Raw genomic sequence first — 15,181 nt, forward strand, 5'->3', positions numbered from 1 at the left:
TCAGCATTTCCCACTGTATTATCAAAATAACAGTTTAAGGAATGTTGACTTTTATGTTTCCTCCAATTAGGGTAAACAACATGCCTCAACTAAGATTTCATTTTGTGAAGAACAGGATATCATTATTCATGTGGAAATATACTTTGCAGAACCTGGTGACTAAGATAAAACCATGGAAATACAATTTCTCCGCCTTGTTTCTCTGCCAGAAGCATTGCTTCTTGATATGCCTGGGAATGTTTACAAAACCAGAGCATCATATTCTAAAGGTTTGTAATAAATCAGTGGACCTTAATGGTTTACAACCTGAACATGTAATTATTTAGGCATAGGTGATTTATTCAGTAGATTTTTAAAGGACATTCTGGTGTGTAGGGAGCAGATTATGATTGTGAGTGCTGGTAAATGATGGCAGTCTGTCATAAGCCCTTGTGTTACTGCAGACAAGTAATTTAAGATTATATTCTCAAAAGTGTTTAGGCAACCAAACATGCAGTTAAGCACATAAATGTAACTGTACCAGTGCAAGTCCTATGGATTTCAACAGATGATGCAGAAAACACTACTGACAACAATTTTTTGGCAATAGGAGCTTAAATGCTTTTGTAAATAGAACTCGAACTACGAGCATGTAGAAACAACAATAATTACTGATTTTCACAGAAACACAGCATGGTTTGAGTTGAAAGGGAGCTAAAAGATCATCTAGTTCCAATCACCCTGGGGTCCAATCACCAGGGACCCCTTCCACTAGACCAGGTTGCTCAAAGCCCCATCCAACCTGGCCTTGAACACTGCCAGTGATAGGGCAGCCAAAACTTCTCTGAGCAACTTGTGCCAATGTCTCACCACTCTTACAGTGAAGAATTTCTTCCTAATATCTAATCTAAATCCTCCCTCTGTCAGTTTAAATCCACTGCTTGTCCTGTCACTACATGTCCTTGTAAAAATTCCTTCAGCAGCTTCCTTGCAAGCCCTTTTTAGGTACTGGAAGGTTGCTATAAGGTCTTCCTGGAGCCTCCTCTTCTACAGGCTGAACAAGCCCAGCTCTCTCAGCCTGTCTTCATAGGAAAGGTGCTCCAGCCCTCAGATCACCTTCATGGCACCCTCTGAACTTTCCTGATTGTGCAAACAATATATTATAGCTGAAAATCAATCTAGCAAATGGTAAAATAATACCTTCATAATTATATGCAGTTACACGAGTTATCTGTCCTGTGGGGCCATACATAATGGGAGCAACTACTTCGGCAGCTCATAGCTTGTTTGCATTCTCCTGAAACCAAGAATTAATTTAGAAAAGCAGAAAGAAAAAACAAGCTTGGTTTGGTTTTAGCAATTTCAGACACACTGTTAATAATCGTGGTTTGAGCCTTCATCTTTAACTGAGCAAATGGAAACTGTTTGGGCCACCTCTCTCCCCCTTCCTTTGCACATCCGTACAGCAGCACCAAAATTCTGCCCAGGACGCTGTTATGATCCTCTTGTAGAGTGGAGGAGTCACACAAAGGCAGATGTGCACTGAGCATATCATAAAGATATTACTGGGAAAGGGGCTGCAATTTCAACAAATGGTGTATTTCTCAGATTCCATCTCCAGTGTCTTCTGCAGCAGCTCCATATTTTCTCCTTTCTCCTAAGGCTTTCCACAAATAAAGGGCACTGCTTCCCTTGTCACTCCCACATCTATGAGAGCAGCCACTGCCTTCTTTGACAAATCCAATTACTCTTCAGGATGGTAAAGAGTAATTCCTCTTCCTTGAATTAAAATAATCACCTTGCTGGTTTCCTCGGCACCAGTTAGGAGCCACCTCTGGACCTGCCACTGCCTAGTTCCACACAGGTGAGGTCCATGAGAAGGGGTAGGTGCCTAGACATCATCTCTCTGCCTTCTGAAACTTTCCTTACACTAATGGAAATTTTGCTGTTAATTTAAGAAAACTTTGAGGTTTTCATTTTTTAAGAAAGACAAATTGAGAACTAGGACCTGATTGCTGAGCTGTAACTGCTACTTTGACTGACAGAAACAGTGAAACTATCATCTTAGGAATTTATTTCTGCTGCAACATTATAAATTTTAAAATGTTATGGCTTTTCTTTGAGCCTAGTATGATAAAAATGTGAATATCTTCATGTATTAAATGCTGTCTTCTAGAGAGCATTATTGCTTAATATTCCCTCATACTTCATAAATTAAAGCAAAAAAAACCCTTAAAGTTAACTTTTTTTTTCCTGAAACAAAGATACCAGCGAGCTTGATTAATATACAGATGCTTTATTCTTCTGGGACTGTGCTTTTCTTTTAACAGAGTAATATGTTCTGCTTATGCTCTTGCAGCTACATAGATTTATACATTTTGCATTTTAAAATAATATATAGAACTTAATATGGTTATGCAAAATGTGTGCTTAAAGTAAGGCATAGCACTTTTGTTCCAGACGGTGAAGGCAAAATGCACTGAATTTGCATTACATTTAGCAAAGTTAAATTTTAGAGTAGCATAGGTATATGTGCAAAAACCACATTCATCTTGAAGTCTCACTTTAAGTATAAGTAGGTCACAAACCAGGAGCTAAAATTCTCCATCAAATTATTCTGCACAGGTCTATATGGTTGGCTGTACCTGGTTATGCATGCTGCTGGAAGAGGAATCTTGAAGTGATTTGGCAGAAAATGAATACAAAAACATGTGCTGCCTAAAAGACATTAATAAAGGTAGTGTCCCACGTGGCTAGTGTTTTGCTTTACATGCCTGCAGATACCATATTTGCTGGGCTAACTACATAGCCCCCAGCACACTGTGGGCACTATATAAACAGACTTATTCATTATATCTTGGATTTGCACTTAGACTTGTGCACTAAGGACTATAGAGAATGTACTTAGAAAAAAGCAGCAAACCCCAAAAGACGAAGTGAATCTTTGTCAATTCATTATTAGCTTCTTTTTTTTTGTGCTCATCTTCACTTACCTGGCTTTGCATAATCCTGTGCGTCATTAAGTAGATGTAACTCTCTCTTCATATACTGCAAATTGTCTTGCTGCTTTTGCCAGCAGTGCCATCCAAGTTGAAGCCTGTTCATCTGTTTCTACTATTTCTTTTCCATCGCTTCTGAATTAGCACCCATGAAAGAACAGTACAGATATAGATATCAGTGAGATTACCAGTGAGATTCTTATGAATGCCTTTGCAAAAGGAGTGAGAAGTGAAAAGATTCATAGCTCATTTTATCCTGGAGCTGCCCAAAATTTATCCTTAAATATCTTTCCCTATGAAAAAAGATAAAAAAAAAATTCATTTTAATCTTCAGTTTTAGCAACACGTGTCAAATAAAACCATCTACTTGTATATAGACAAGTCCCTGGTATTTACAGTAAAAGGAAAAAGAGAAATTCAGTAATTATTAAACAAATTAGAATTATTGCTGGAATGAAGCCCGTCAATAAAGTGAGGAAATACAATGTTAAAAAATCTGCACTGAGATCCCATGAGACCTGTGAGCTTTCCTCACATACAGTAATTTTAGAAGCACATCTGAACAAGGACTGTTCCCAGCAGGAGGGCTGCATGAGCAGAGCAGTTAACCTAGAATAACATTAAAATGTGCTTGACATTGTTATAGATCTGGTGAAACCCTGAAGCAACAGAGGATCTGCTTGAGAAGACCATTCCTTGGTTTAAACAATGAAAAGTAGATAATAAACAGCTTTTTGAGCCCTTCAATTTAGGCTACCCAATTCCTACAGGCTTGTCTCCTAGCAGTTTGACTGTTTACCTGATCCATCCTAAGGCTTTCTATGACCTTTACACACATACTCTGTTTCCATGCAGCATTTTAGCAGCAATTTGCAGACTACCATGTTTGACTGAAAAAACAAATAACCACCAGAATCAGAAGTGAATATTTAAAACTCACTTTCTTCACTAATTGCTATCTATTTTTTTTTATAAAGTGTGAAAATCGAATGATCCTGAAGACTTTTAATCTCTTGTAAAATCTCTTCAAGTTAAGACAATGACTTTGTAAAGTCAGTATAGTCAGTTTAACAGATTACACTGCTAAAATAAGCTTGAGGCCATAAAGAAAACAACCGAAAATTGAGAAGGAAGGAAGGACACTAGGCAGAACTGAAATTTCTCTAAATTAGCAAGTACTGGGGGGGGGGGGGGGAGAAGCAAGAAACAGTGAGAAGGCAGTGAATGACAAATAATTTTCACAAGCTTTCTTTCAAGCACAGTTGTTAACCTCTACAGGGTGCTTAAACACTAAACAGCCTAACCTCCTCACTGATCCTGCTTTATTAAGCTTAAAACAACATGTGCATTCTATGCAGACACCATATCCCAGGAGAACCTATGGTTTATTTCTCTGAAACAAGGTTCCTTACTTGTAGTTGGAACACGTATGTTTTACCCACCTATTCATGGAATCACAGAATCATAGACTGATTTGGGTTGGAAAGGACCTTAAGATCATCAAGTTCCACCCCCCCTGCTGTGGCCAGGGACACACTGCACTAAACCCTGTCACCCAAGGCTCTGTCCAACCCAGCCTCGAACACTGTCAGGGATGGAGCATTCATGACTTCCTTGGGTAACCCATTCCAGTGCCTCATCACTATCACAGTAAAGAACTTCCTCCTTATATCTAACCTAAACTTCCCCTGCTTAAGTCTGAACCCATTACCCCTGTTCTGTCATGAATTCTTCCTGTAAACATATAATCATTCTGTTCTGGTAACAGGTTTTACAGTTTTCATATTCAAGGAGGAAGCCATGGGACAAAGGGACTTAGACCAGCAAAACTATCTAGTACCCACTCTTGTGCCTAAATATGTATTACTTATTATATGTATTGAGCCTGCAGTGCTAGTTTCTCAGTCTGACCAGTCGGGTTTTGTCAGTACCTGTCTGGACTGAAGTGTGACTTAAAGTTTATATATGCCCGTAACAAAGCCAATGTATACACCCATACATTGGAGTTCACATGAACATTTGTAAGCATCTACAAATTCAATTTTCAAACACTTTTCCTATTTATACAAGAAAAATAGTTATCTTGCAATAAAAAACACAAAGGTAGGAGCAAAGAATTTAATGAATTCCAATTCTCTCGCTACTTCCTACACTTAGGGGTTGGCAGTTTTTTGCTTAAATGATTAATAAAGAAGTACCTTATCAAGCCGAGTTTGAAAATGTACCACAACATGTCCAGATAACATTAGGAAACTGTGAGAATACACGCAAAATCATGTACCAAAAAGAAGAAGTAATTGATAGGATACTTTGTCTGAATTTATAAATTCTTGCTCAGGTAATCAGGCCTTTGAGTCTGAGTCTACCTTAACTGCAGTCTTTGTTGAGAATGATCCTACAATCCGTCATCGTTTTTCTTAGTCATTACTCATGGCTGAATCTAGACATAAGCCTTTCTTGGTAGTCTCTGACACAGTAGGTCAAAATCCAGACATTAAACTATGTCCATCATTTGGTTCTTCAGAAATCACTTGGAAGTGCTAAAACCCTCTTTAAAAAAAATCACATTTTATCTAACTAGGAAAGCTAAAACAATTCACAGTCCACAGCCACAACTTTGTACCGAGGATTTCACATAGCTCCAGTTATCAGTTATATATCACACTCCTATTTGATCTCTATTTCAGAATCACAGGTTTTCTGAATGACATAAATCAGCCTATTTTCACTGATGTAAATGATACTGGATCGTGTTATTTGAAGTCAGAAGAGTGTTTTTCAGACCTGCTGAGAAGCTGAGCCAGAAGTTTCCCAGTGTTATATGGAGTTCATAGAAACTTAGCAAAAATTACTCTGTCTGTAACTTATCTCAGTAGGGTAAAAGTAATTTCAAGTAAACAAATACTTTTTGAGAAACCAAAATGAAAGATGTAAAAAAGCCCTAAACTATCAGGATTTCTGGGCTTGACTTTTCCTATCTCCCAGATTTCCCCCTACAGAAAAGAAGTAAAAAACATAACCAACCAACCAACCAACCAAACTCACCCCTCTCCTTTTAGCCATCATTTCCATAATCTGTCTTGCTAAAGTAACTTTTATGTTGTCATAATACCTTCATAATTATTTGACAACTCTCAGATACTTATGGCTGGCTAAATGCGATGTCCAGTCCTCACAATAAGAATCAATGACAACCATCATGTCCTACTTTTCACTGTTACTTATACAGCTGCTTATTTCCAGTTGCAGTTGGCTAGATAAATTCCACTTGATCACAGGATAAATTCGCGTAAGAGAGTTCATGGTTACTCATAGAGCAAATGGGGAGAGCCCATTTATATCACTTCCCCTATCTTTTTCTCTACAATTTAATTCCTAGGAGCTGCTAGTGTGAAACAAAAAGTGACACTTCAGCTACTTTTAGCTCATGCCTTTCCAGCAGAAACTTGGGCTCCTGGTTCATAATTCAGTGAACATCTCCTCCAGTCTTTAATACACTCACCAAGAACACAGCAGAGTAAAACACACTGCTCTGGGCTTCAGCTGCTGTTGTTTCCTCCTTTGCTGACTGTCCCTTGAAGTCTAAACTTGCACAGGACGAACAGAATGATACCGACTTCTATGGTAATTCAAAGTGCATGTGGCATGGTAGAACCAAGCAGCCATCATGCCGTGGTCCAGGAATGGTTGCGTCACTGAGTGTGCTGCATGGAGTGTTTACTCCAGGTGATACAATCAGTGAAGGCTATCTTGTCCTCAACAGGACAATGTCTTCAAGTGCAGCAAGACTACTCCAGTCATCTGACATATAAGGATTAGTAAGAAAAAGGTCAGATAAGGCATAATATACTCAGAGTTACAAGTTCTAGAGAGGGTTCAGGCAAGATGCTCCAATGACCATAGAGTGGGAAGAGATCCTGCTATCACAGTTAAGACAATTCAGGCTTACAGAATGGTGAACAACTGCCATAGCATCTCTGGAGCAGAAGGACACTCCTGCCTGCTCCCTCTAGAAAAAAAACACCAAACAAACCAACAAGCCCAAACAGTAACTTTAAGATCTTAAAAAGTCAATTTCAGAAGATGGAATAAAAAACTCTGGACAGTTTTTGCTTTGCCTGAACTGTTTCACCTTATACTAATGAAAATGTGGAACATGACTGTGGGTTTGATTTAAAAAAAAGCTAAAAAAATAATTATTTCATTTTAGAGATTTTTTTCCACACTCAGCTACAATTTTCCAATAAAATACCCACAAGATTCCTGTGTAGTTCATGATGCATATTCATGGCTGTAAAAATACTCAACAATAGATGAGCCCATAAGTACTCATTAGTGTTTATTAAGCCAAAGTCTGCTTTTGCAAAGTCTTAAAATATAAATTTACCTTCCCTAACTTATTATTTTCAATATACACTGCCATTAGTTATGCAATTTTGCATGTCTTCACTTAGCATTTGATGGTGTAGCACCTGCCTGTATTTGTTTTCTTTTAAGCCAACATTAGCAAGCGACATAGAGAGCAAACTCCAAGGGAAAAGTCACTGTCTACTAGCAGAAGTGAAAACAGAGTAGGGGTTTTGGTTTGGTTTTCAGTAGAGTGAAATGTAGTCCATTTAGTACAAAACAAAATTCTTTTTTTTCTGTAAGAAAATATTTTTTCTTAAGAAAAAAACAAACCCCAAAACATTGGAATCTTAGTTTTGTACTGGATTTTAGCCAAAGATTCTATTAAAGGGTAGTATTTCTTGTCTCATATACAGCTGTATCTTCTGGATTGTGACCATACCTCTCCTTTGTGCATGGTTACCACTGTGGAAAAGATTCTCAAGAGATGGCATAATGTGAGTGTAGGCTACTGAGAGAAACACAGTTCTATATTATCACAAAATTCTAAAGAAAAATCTCCCACAAATGAGCAGACTGCTTACATGAGGACAGTCTATATTATTAGCCTTGAAGGTTCTTCGAAGCCTAGTTAATCTTAGCTAAAACCAAGAATTTCACAGTAGGTAAAATTATCAATACAACGCATATCATAACAGCGTAAACGGCAGAGGATGGATTATTTTCACTGTGTCCTATTTTTATCTAAACGAGTGAAGAAAAAGTAAAAAAAAAAAATAAAAAATAAAGCTATGTAATGATAAATAATTACTGTTAGACCTTGGCACACTGAAAAGCACACTGTTTTTTTTCAAAGATAAAGCTTTCATGCCTTTTTGCTATTTACAGTGCATCATTTCATGAAGAATTCTTCTTTGCCTTACAGAAACCCAGAGGAAAAAACAGAACTGGCTTCCTCCCTCCTCTCTAATTTGATATTTAAATACAGCAATACATACTTAAAAGAATATCATGAATTGGGAAGAATTAGACTCCTGGACTCTATTGCAGTTTTGAACTCAGTACAGTGGTATAATATTATTCCTGTTTGGATACGGTCTACTGTGGCAAGGCTGAAGTGGGAGGTGTCATTTTGAATCATAGAATCATAGAGGAGTTAGTGTTGGAAAGGACCTTAACATCACCTAGTTAAAGTTTAAAACAGAGCTTTTTAAATATGTCATTTCTACTGTTCATTTCAGTAAATGTTACTGTTAGGGGATTTTCAATCACATCTTGTTATCTTCCATTTTAAAAGTGATTAAACATAAGTGCAGTCCCAAGCATAGACCACAGCATCTCAAAGGTGACTGACCTCCATTTGTACTTAATGCAAGCTGTCTTTCTTGTTTCCTATGCCCAACACGCATTTGGTTTGAACTGAAATGTTATGGTACCATACACTAATATGGTAACTTTGTGTTGAAAACAGCATAATGGAAAAATGAACTTACTAAATTTATGCTTGATTACTACATGGTTTAGACTGTGATTGGGAGGCATTACAATTTTAATTCTACTACACTACAGATGAGCATTAATAATATACTTACGCAATTGGATGTGTTCCCTTAATCAGAGCTGGGAAAATGGATAGTTCAGTAAATCAGTTTTGGGTTCAGATCTTTTAGAATTGAACATTTCTACATATCATTATAGAACTATCTTGACTTAGAAGGTACTAAAATATAAAAGAAAATACCAACTACTTAAAATTTCACTTGTTAGGAAACAGATTCTGACACCTCAGATTCAGGTTCAGTAGCTTTTGAGCAGTTAGCTGTTATCCCATGAGTAAAAACATCAGAGTCAAAATGAGCACTTTATCCATCTCCCTGGGTAAAGGCAGTTACCAAGTCAATTTCTGTGTTGCTGTCTTCATGGCCCCTGGAGCAACTGGCACTCTCAGACCAGATACGTGAATGGGAGATCTCAGTGACCTGGCAAATCCCAAGCTATTAGATGATAGTGTCCAAAGTCCTGAGGTCACCCTAAATTAAGTAGTTTGCCTGGATGCTGGCAACATGGATCAGAAAAAACTAATAAGGGAACAAAACTGCTTCTCTGTACCATTGATATCAAGTATAGTTGTCCAGGCATGATAGAAGACAGCATTTTCACAAAGGAGTGAATATTAGAATCATAGAATAGTTTGGGTTGGAAGGGACCTTCAGGTGTCACCTAGTCCAACCCCCTGCAATGAGCAGGGATGTCTTCAACCAGATCAGGTTGCCCAAAGCACACCCATACTGGCCTTGAATGTCTCCAGAGATGGTTCATCCACCACCTCTCTGGGCAACCTATGCCAATGTTTTACCACCCTCACTGTAAAGAATTTTTTTCCTCACATCCAGCCTGAATATCACCCTCTTTGACTTTAAAACTATTGCCTCCTCATCCTATCAAATAAGCTCTTCAGAAGATATTACCCAAGTCACACAGCAATGTTTGCTCTGTGCTTTTTTATACTGCTGAGTCCTTTTTGCTCCTTTTTTTTTTTTTAAAAGCAAGCATTTATGAAAAAGGTAGTATCTCCTTGAGCTTAGATAACAGGCAAACCTTAATATTTATTTACAAATATAGCTATATTTCAAATTGGGTCATTTTCAATATGCATTTTAAATACACCTTTAATTTAAATGTTCACAAAATTTCTTATCTCTGCCAGCTAGATTTCAGCTGACCATTAAGAACATAATTATTGTGAATTACCCATAGCATACAAACATGTACTTTTAATAATCTTCTCTCACATTTCACAATAAATGTTTCAAAACCCCTGTTATATTTAATGAGCATAGAGTAGCTCTCTATTTAGCCTGCATTTTAACATGTTCTGCATTTAAGTATGCAAAAGATATTTCTATTAGCCTTAAAGCTACAAATGAAATAATGGCAACATGCCAAAAAAAGGTAGGTAATATAATATTACCTTTGCCCTTCACAATGCCTATTCAGCTTTTCAGTCACTGGATTTTGACACCCAGTGAAAATGTTATTGTGCACTGTGAACACACTTTATCAGCAGACCAGACTCCCTATCGATTCCCTCAGTGGCTTTCTAACCAAAGCTTGGAAATGAAGCAATTATCTACTGTGTGTAGAAATGAACTGAAAAACACCATGGTTCACCAGCTACCTGAATTACTATAGCTCACTGTATCTCCAATTACAGTACTTCCATCTAATGTATTTTGTTTTATTTCAGTGTTCATTTTAACAAGATTAGGGTTGGTTACCATAACACCTATCTCTAGTGTTATTGATTGCAGATCCTACTTTCCTCCTCTGGAATTGGGGATTACTGTAGGCATTGCTGAGCTTGAAAGTGGTGCTGCCTTACCCTGAACTGCAAGTATTCTTCGTGCCAACTGTTAGAAAATAAAGCAACCCATCTGCTTAGCAACACAGGTGGCAGCGAACATTCTGTCCTCGTGCTCAGTTCCCTGCAGGCACTACCCACCGACAGCAGAGCTCCAGCCACAGTCTCTGCATGTGCTGCTGCGAGTTCTGATGGGAGCTGAGTGGGATTACTCTGCTAAAAGTTGGTATATCATATGTGCACTGAGGCCACAGCTTGAAGGTGGGGAAGGGACACACCAATAAATCACTTTCAGACATTCATTGTGAACCTATGCTTCTTGATGCTTTTCTGTTCTTCCTTCAGTTCCTTTCCCAGCCTGAGATCACCAGTGCAAAAATACAGCAGCCTACTAAAAACATTATTATCTATTTTCTGTTGAAATTCTGCTCAGTTTAAAAACGGTGACAATTAGTGGAAGCTGCCTAATGGAGAGCTCTGAAATCTCCTGATCTACTAAATGTATTGGGTTTATTCTTCAAAGTACCAGTTTTACAGACAACTGATTTATCTCTGTTCATTTGCACCATTGATTCTCTTTATCCTAATGGATAAAGCCAGCAACTTACCATTTACACCAAAGTCAAAAAGAAATGGAAGTCCAGTGGCAATAGGGAATTAAAAATTCTCCTTCCACGCAATTCTTCTTGATTAGCACTGAATGCACCCTGATTATAAAGAACTTTTGCATTAATGCCCCATAATCTATTTGTAATGACTGCTCCTGGAGGCACCTTCTTTTTTCATTGCACTGAAGTACAAAATAATTAATTGGAATAAGACCAACAGGAAAAAAGAAAAGGTGAGTTATACTATCTTACAGCCATAGCTATGAAATAAAACATTACATAAGTTGAATTGGGTGAGTAAAGCTAGCATCATATACAGGCACAATATAAAATCACAAAAATTATTTATCTTCTGTGAGATTTTAATAGTAAGAAAAATATTATATAATATTAAAATATTTAGGGAAGAATGTCATAGCCACTTATCTTCTAAGCATTGCCAAAATATTAACAGTTTTGCTGTACTGGACTCCTAATGTTAAATATTAGATGCTTGGAATTTCTAATTATTAGCATAAATCTACGTCTGGATTGGGATTTATTCTTACTAAGTTGAAGCATTATTATACTTGAAATCTTATTATTGTCAGTTAAGGAAACACTGTCTCAGCTGCTTTACATACGATTATGTGGTTTACATAAGTAAAATGGGAAAATAATTAGAAAAATCTAGCAGCTTATTTCTCAGTTAAGTGAGGATCTACAGCAAAGTTTAATTATCTCATTGACTATCATGGACAGTTTCTAAGAGGCTTGTTATAAGGCTGCTAGGAATTGTGCAATAAGACAAAATCTTATCCTGTTCATTTTAATTTTAACTGTGAAGGAGTTCTTGAAAATATGTCCAAATGACCTTTTGAGCCAATGAGCTCCCTTTAGGGGGAGCATTTACTCCTCTTCACTTGGAATTAGGGGATACTGCTGGGTTGTGGGAGCCTCTTTTCCCACTGATCTGTCTGCATAGGGTGGGAGCAGAGCTGTTGTTCCCACCTCACCTAATAGTGAGGCCAGGGTGCCTCTAGGCCACAGGGGCAAGAGCCCAGGTTTCCTCTGCTGTTGCCCCAAGCGTTGCAGGAGAGATAGTCTTGTTTCATCTGTTTCCAAAGGGAGAAGTTTTTCTTTTAACTCAGTTTTGTAGTGCTGGAAATACACTTACCTAACCAACCAGTAACAACCACAAAAATAGGGAAGAAAAATAAAAATAAAAGAAATTAAAATGAAAGTGGCATTTTAAATATTGTATACACTTCATATTATTGTAAAGAAAATATGAAGTTGAACATAACGTGCACAGAAATTTCAAATGTGTCTCATTTAAAAACCGCATTGTTATTTCCTCTTATACGGCCAGTTGGGCAAATCATCTTGTAAAAATCATGCAAAAGAATGCATTAGCACCAATGTATTCCCAAACCAGCTCAAATATAACTGCTTTTTTGTGATAGAGAGTAGTAAAGAAGGAGACACACATACACACCCAGAGAAATCCCGTTCTATGTCTCTGGTAGCTTACAGTGTCCCCATAAGTTTCTGCTCCATGGGTCCTGTGTAGATGTAGCCCTGAGCCTTCACCTTTCTTCAGCAAAACAAATTCATTATAGTTTAGTATTGCTCAGAGCTGTTCAACCACCTATTGAGTGAATTCCTGCTGTTCCAGCTATGCAGGAACAGATTGTCTTTAATCTGCAGTTTTCACAGGAGCTGACTGGCTATAAACTGAATGGTTATGATGACCACTGATATTTGTACAAAGCTTCTCTCTCTCAGTTCTTAAGGAAATCAAAAGAGCTAGAGCTGGCAGATGAGTAATTAAAAAAAAATTGCATTAAGAAGGTACTAGAACTTTGACAAGGAATACCTTGAATAATTAATCAGAATAATACCATTTGACTATCCTCAGAACTGTTCAGGTAATGAAGAAAGCTATTTCAAACCCATTACTGGAAATGTCTGCAGATGTTATTGGTACGCACAAGATAACCTGCTGTAGAGTTGCATTTTTAAAGTCAGGTATTGTGGCTTAAGCCCAGACGGTAACTCAGTACCATGCAGCCATTCGTTCACTTCCCCACTTCCTCCCCTCACTCCCAGAGGGATGGGGAGGAGAATCAAAAGGATGTAATGCCCATGAGTTAAGAGCAGACCAGTAACTAAGGTATAACACAAACCACTGCTGCTACCACCAGGGAAGAGAATACAACTGCTCACCACCCTCCAACCTAAATGCAGCCCGACCCGAGCTGATATCTAGCCCTTCCGGGTAACTGCCCCCAGTTTATACACTGGGCATGATGTGCTGTGGTATGGAATACCTCTTTGGCTAGTTTGGGTCAGGTGTCCTGTCTCTGCTTCTTCCTGGCTTCCCCTCTGCCCTGGCAGACCATGAGACTCACAAAGTCCTTGGTCAGAGTAAACATTACTGAGCAGCAACTAAAAACATCGGTGTTATCAGCGCTGTTCCCAGGCTGACAGTCAAAAATACAGCACTGCACCAGCTACTAAGAAGGAGAAAAATGACTGCTATTACTGAACCCAGGACAGTATTCACCCCATATTACATACCATTCACGTCATGCTCAGATCCCACATTTTCAATATACTATCACTCTTGTCTTATATATATATATACATCCATGTCCACACAGAGAGAGAGAGAGAACATTCCTTAGTGCATGGACCAATCCCTATAAAGCTGCTGAGTCCATCCCGTCCATGGTGTTGGGCTCCATCTCTTGTAACAGCCTTTCAGAGCAGGAGAGGCTGTGTGCAGTGCTGGATCGTTGCCTGCTGATGATACTGCAGAACTCATCTTGTTTCATCAAAGTTCATTCTTTGTTGGGATGATGGTCGATGGAAAGTCAGAGCCAGCTGCTGGTGACCTGAAGACTTCTAGTTGGTGGGCTACAAAAGTACTACATAGCAGGCAACAGCATACAATTAAGTTCAGTGGCTGTTTTCCCCTAAAATCAAATCCCCTTGAAGTACACATCGGACTTCCCCATCTTCCCGCATTATCCACCAAGTACATCTGGGTCCCTGAGCAAAAGCAACCCCACAAGTGGGTTTGCCTTTACCTGAAGCAGGAATAACCCAGACTGTCTTCCCCAGCAAATTCTTCATATGCACCACAGTAACTTTGACCCCCTCTACAGTATGTAAAAGTTCTGACTGGGCTGGGCCAGCCCTGTGGGCAGATCCTCTGGTGTTGACCAACCAGGTGGCCTTTGGTAAGTGTGTATCCCAATGCTTGAAAGTTCCCCCACCCATTGCTCTCAGTGTAGTTTTTAACAGCCCATTGTACCGTTCGATTTTCCCAGAGGCTGGTGCACGGTAGGGGATGTGATATACCCACTCAATGCCATGCTCTTTGGCCCGTCTATAAGGTTGCTCTGGAAATGAGTCCCATTTTCTGACTCAGTTCTCTCTGGGGTGCAGTGTCACCACAAGATTGGCTTCTCAAGGCCCAGGATAGTGTTCTGGGCAGTGGTGTGGGGCACAGCGTATGTTTCCAGCCATCCAGTGGTTGCTTCCACCATGGTAAGCACATGGTGCTTGCCTTGGCAGGTTGGTGGCAGTGTGATATAGTCAATCTGCCAGGCCTCCCCATATTTGTACTTCAGCCATCGTCCTCCATACCAAAGAGGCTTTAACCGCTTGGCTTGTTTAATTGCAGCACATGTTTCACACTCATGAATAACCTGGGCAATAGTGTCCATTGTTAAGTCCACCCCTCGGTCACGGGCCCATCTATATGTTGCATCTCTGCCCTGATGGCCTGAAGTGTCATGGGCCCACCAGGCCAAAAATAATGTTGCCGATCTAAGTCTCATTTAATTTGCTCAAAGGCTTGTTGTTGCTCAGGGCCCCATTTAAAATCATTCTTCTTC

General features: G+C 38.9%; 1 long non-coding RNA gene across 1 annotated transcript in view; it reads right to left on the reverse strand.

The window, feature by feature from the left end:
* Positions 1-1,065: 1,065 nt before the first annotated feature.
* Positions 1,066-15,181, reverse strand: part of LOC130599742 (uncharacterized) — a 77,957-nt gene continuing 63,841 nt past the window's right edge. The window contains exons 2-3 of the long non-coding RNA XR_008972295.1: positions 2,973-3,113; positions 1,066-1,276 (exon numbers count right to left, since the gene is read on the reverse strand). This is a non-coding gene — a long non-coding RNA (uncharacterized LOC130599742). The remainder of the gene's footprint in view (positions 1,277-2,972; positions 3,114-15,181) is intronic.

Source organism: Pezoporus wallicus, unplaced genomic scaffold (assembly GCF_028554395.1).
Source record: "Pezoporus wallicus isolate ANWC-B61680 ecotype Strahan unplaced genomic scaffold, APGP_CSIRO_Pwel_v1 contig_229, whole genome shotgun sequence".
NCBI classification, from domain to species: Eukaryota; Metazoa; Chordata; class Aves; order Psittaciformes; family Psittacidae; genus Pezoporus; species Pezoporus wallicus.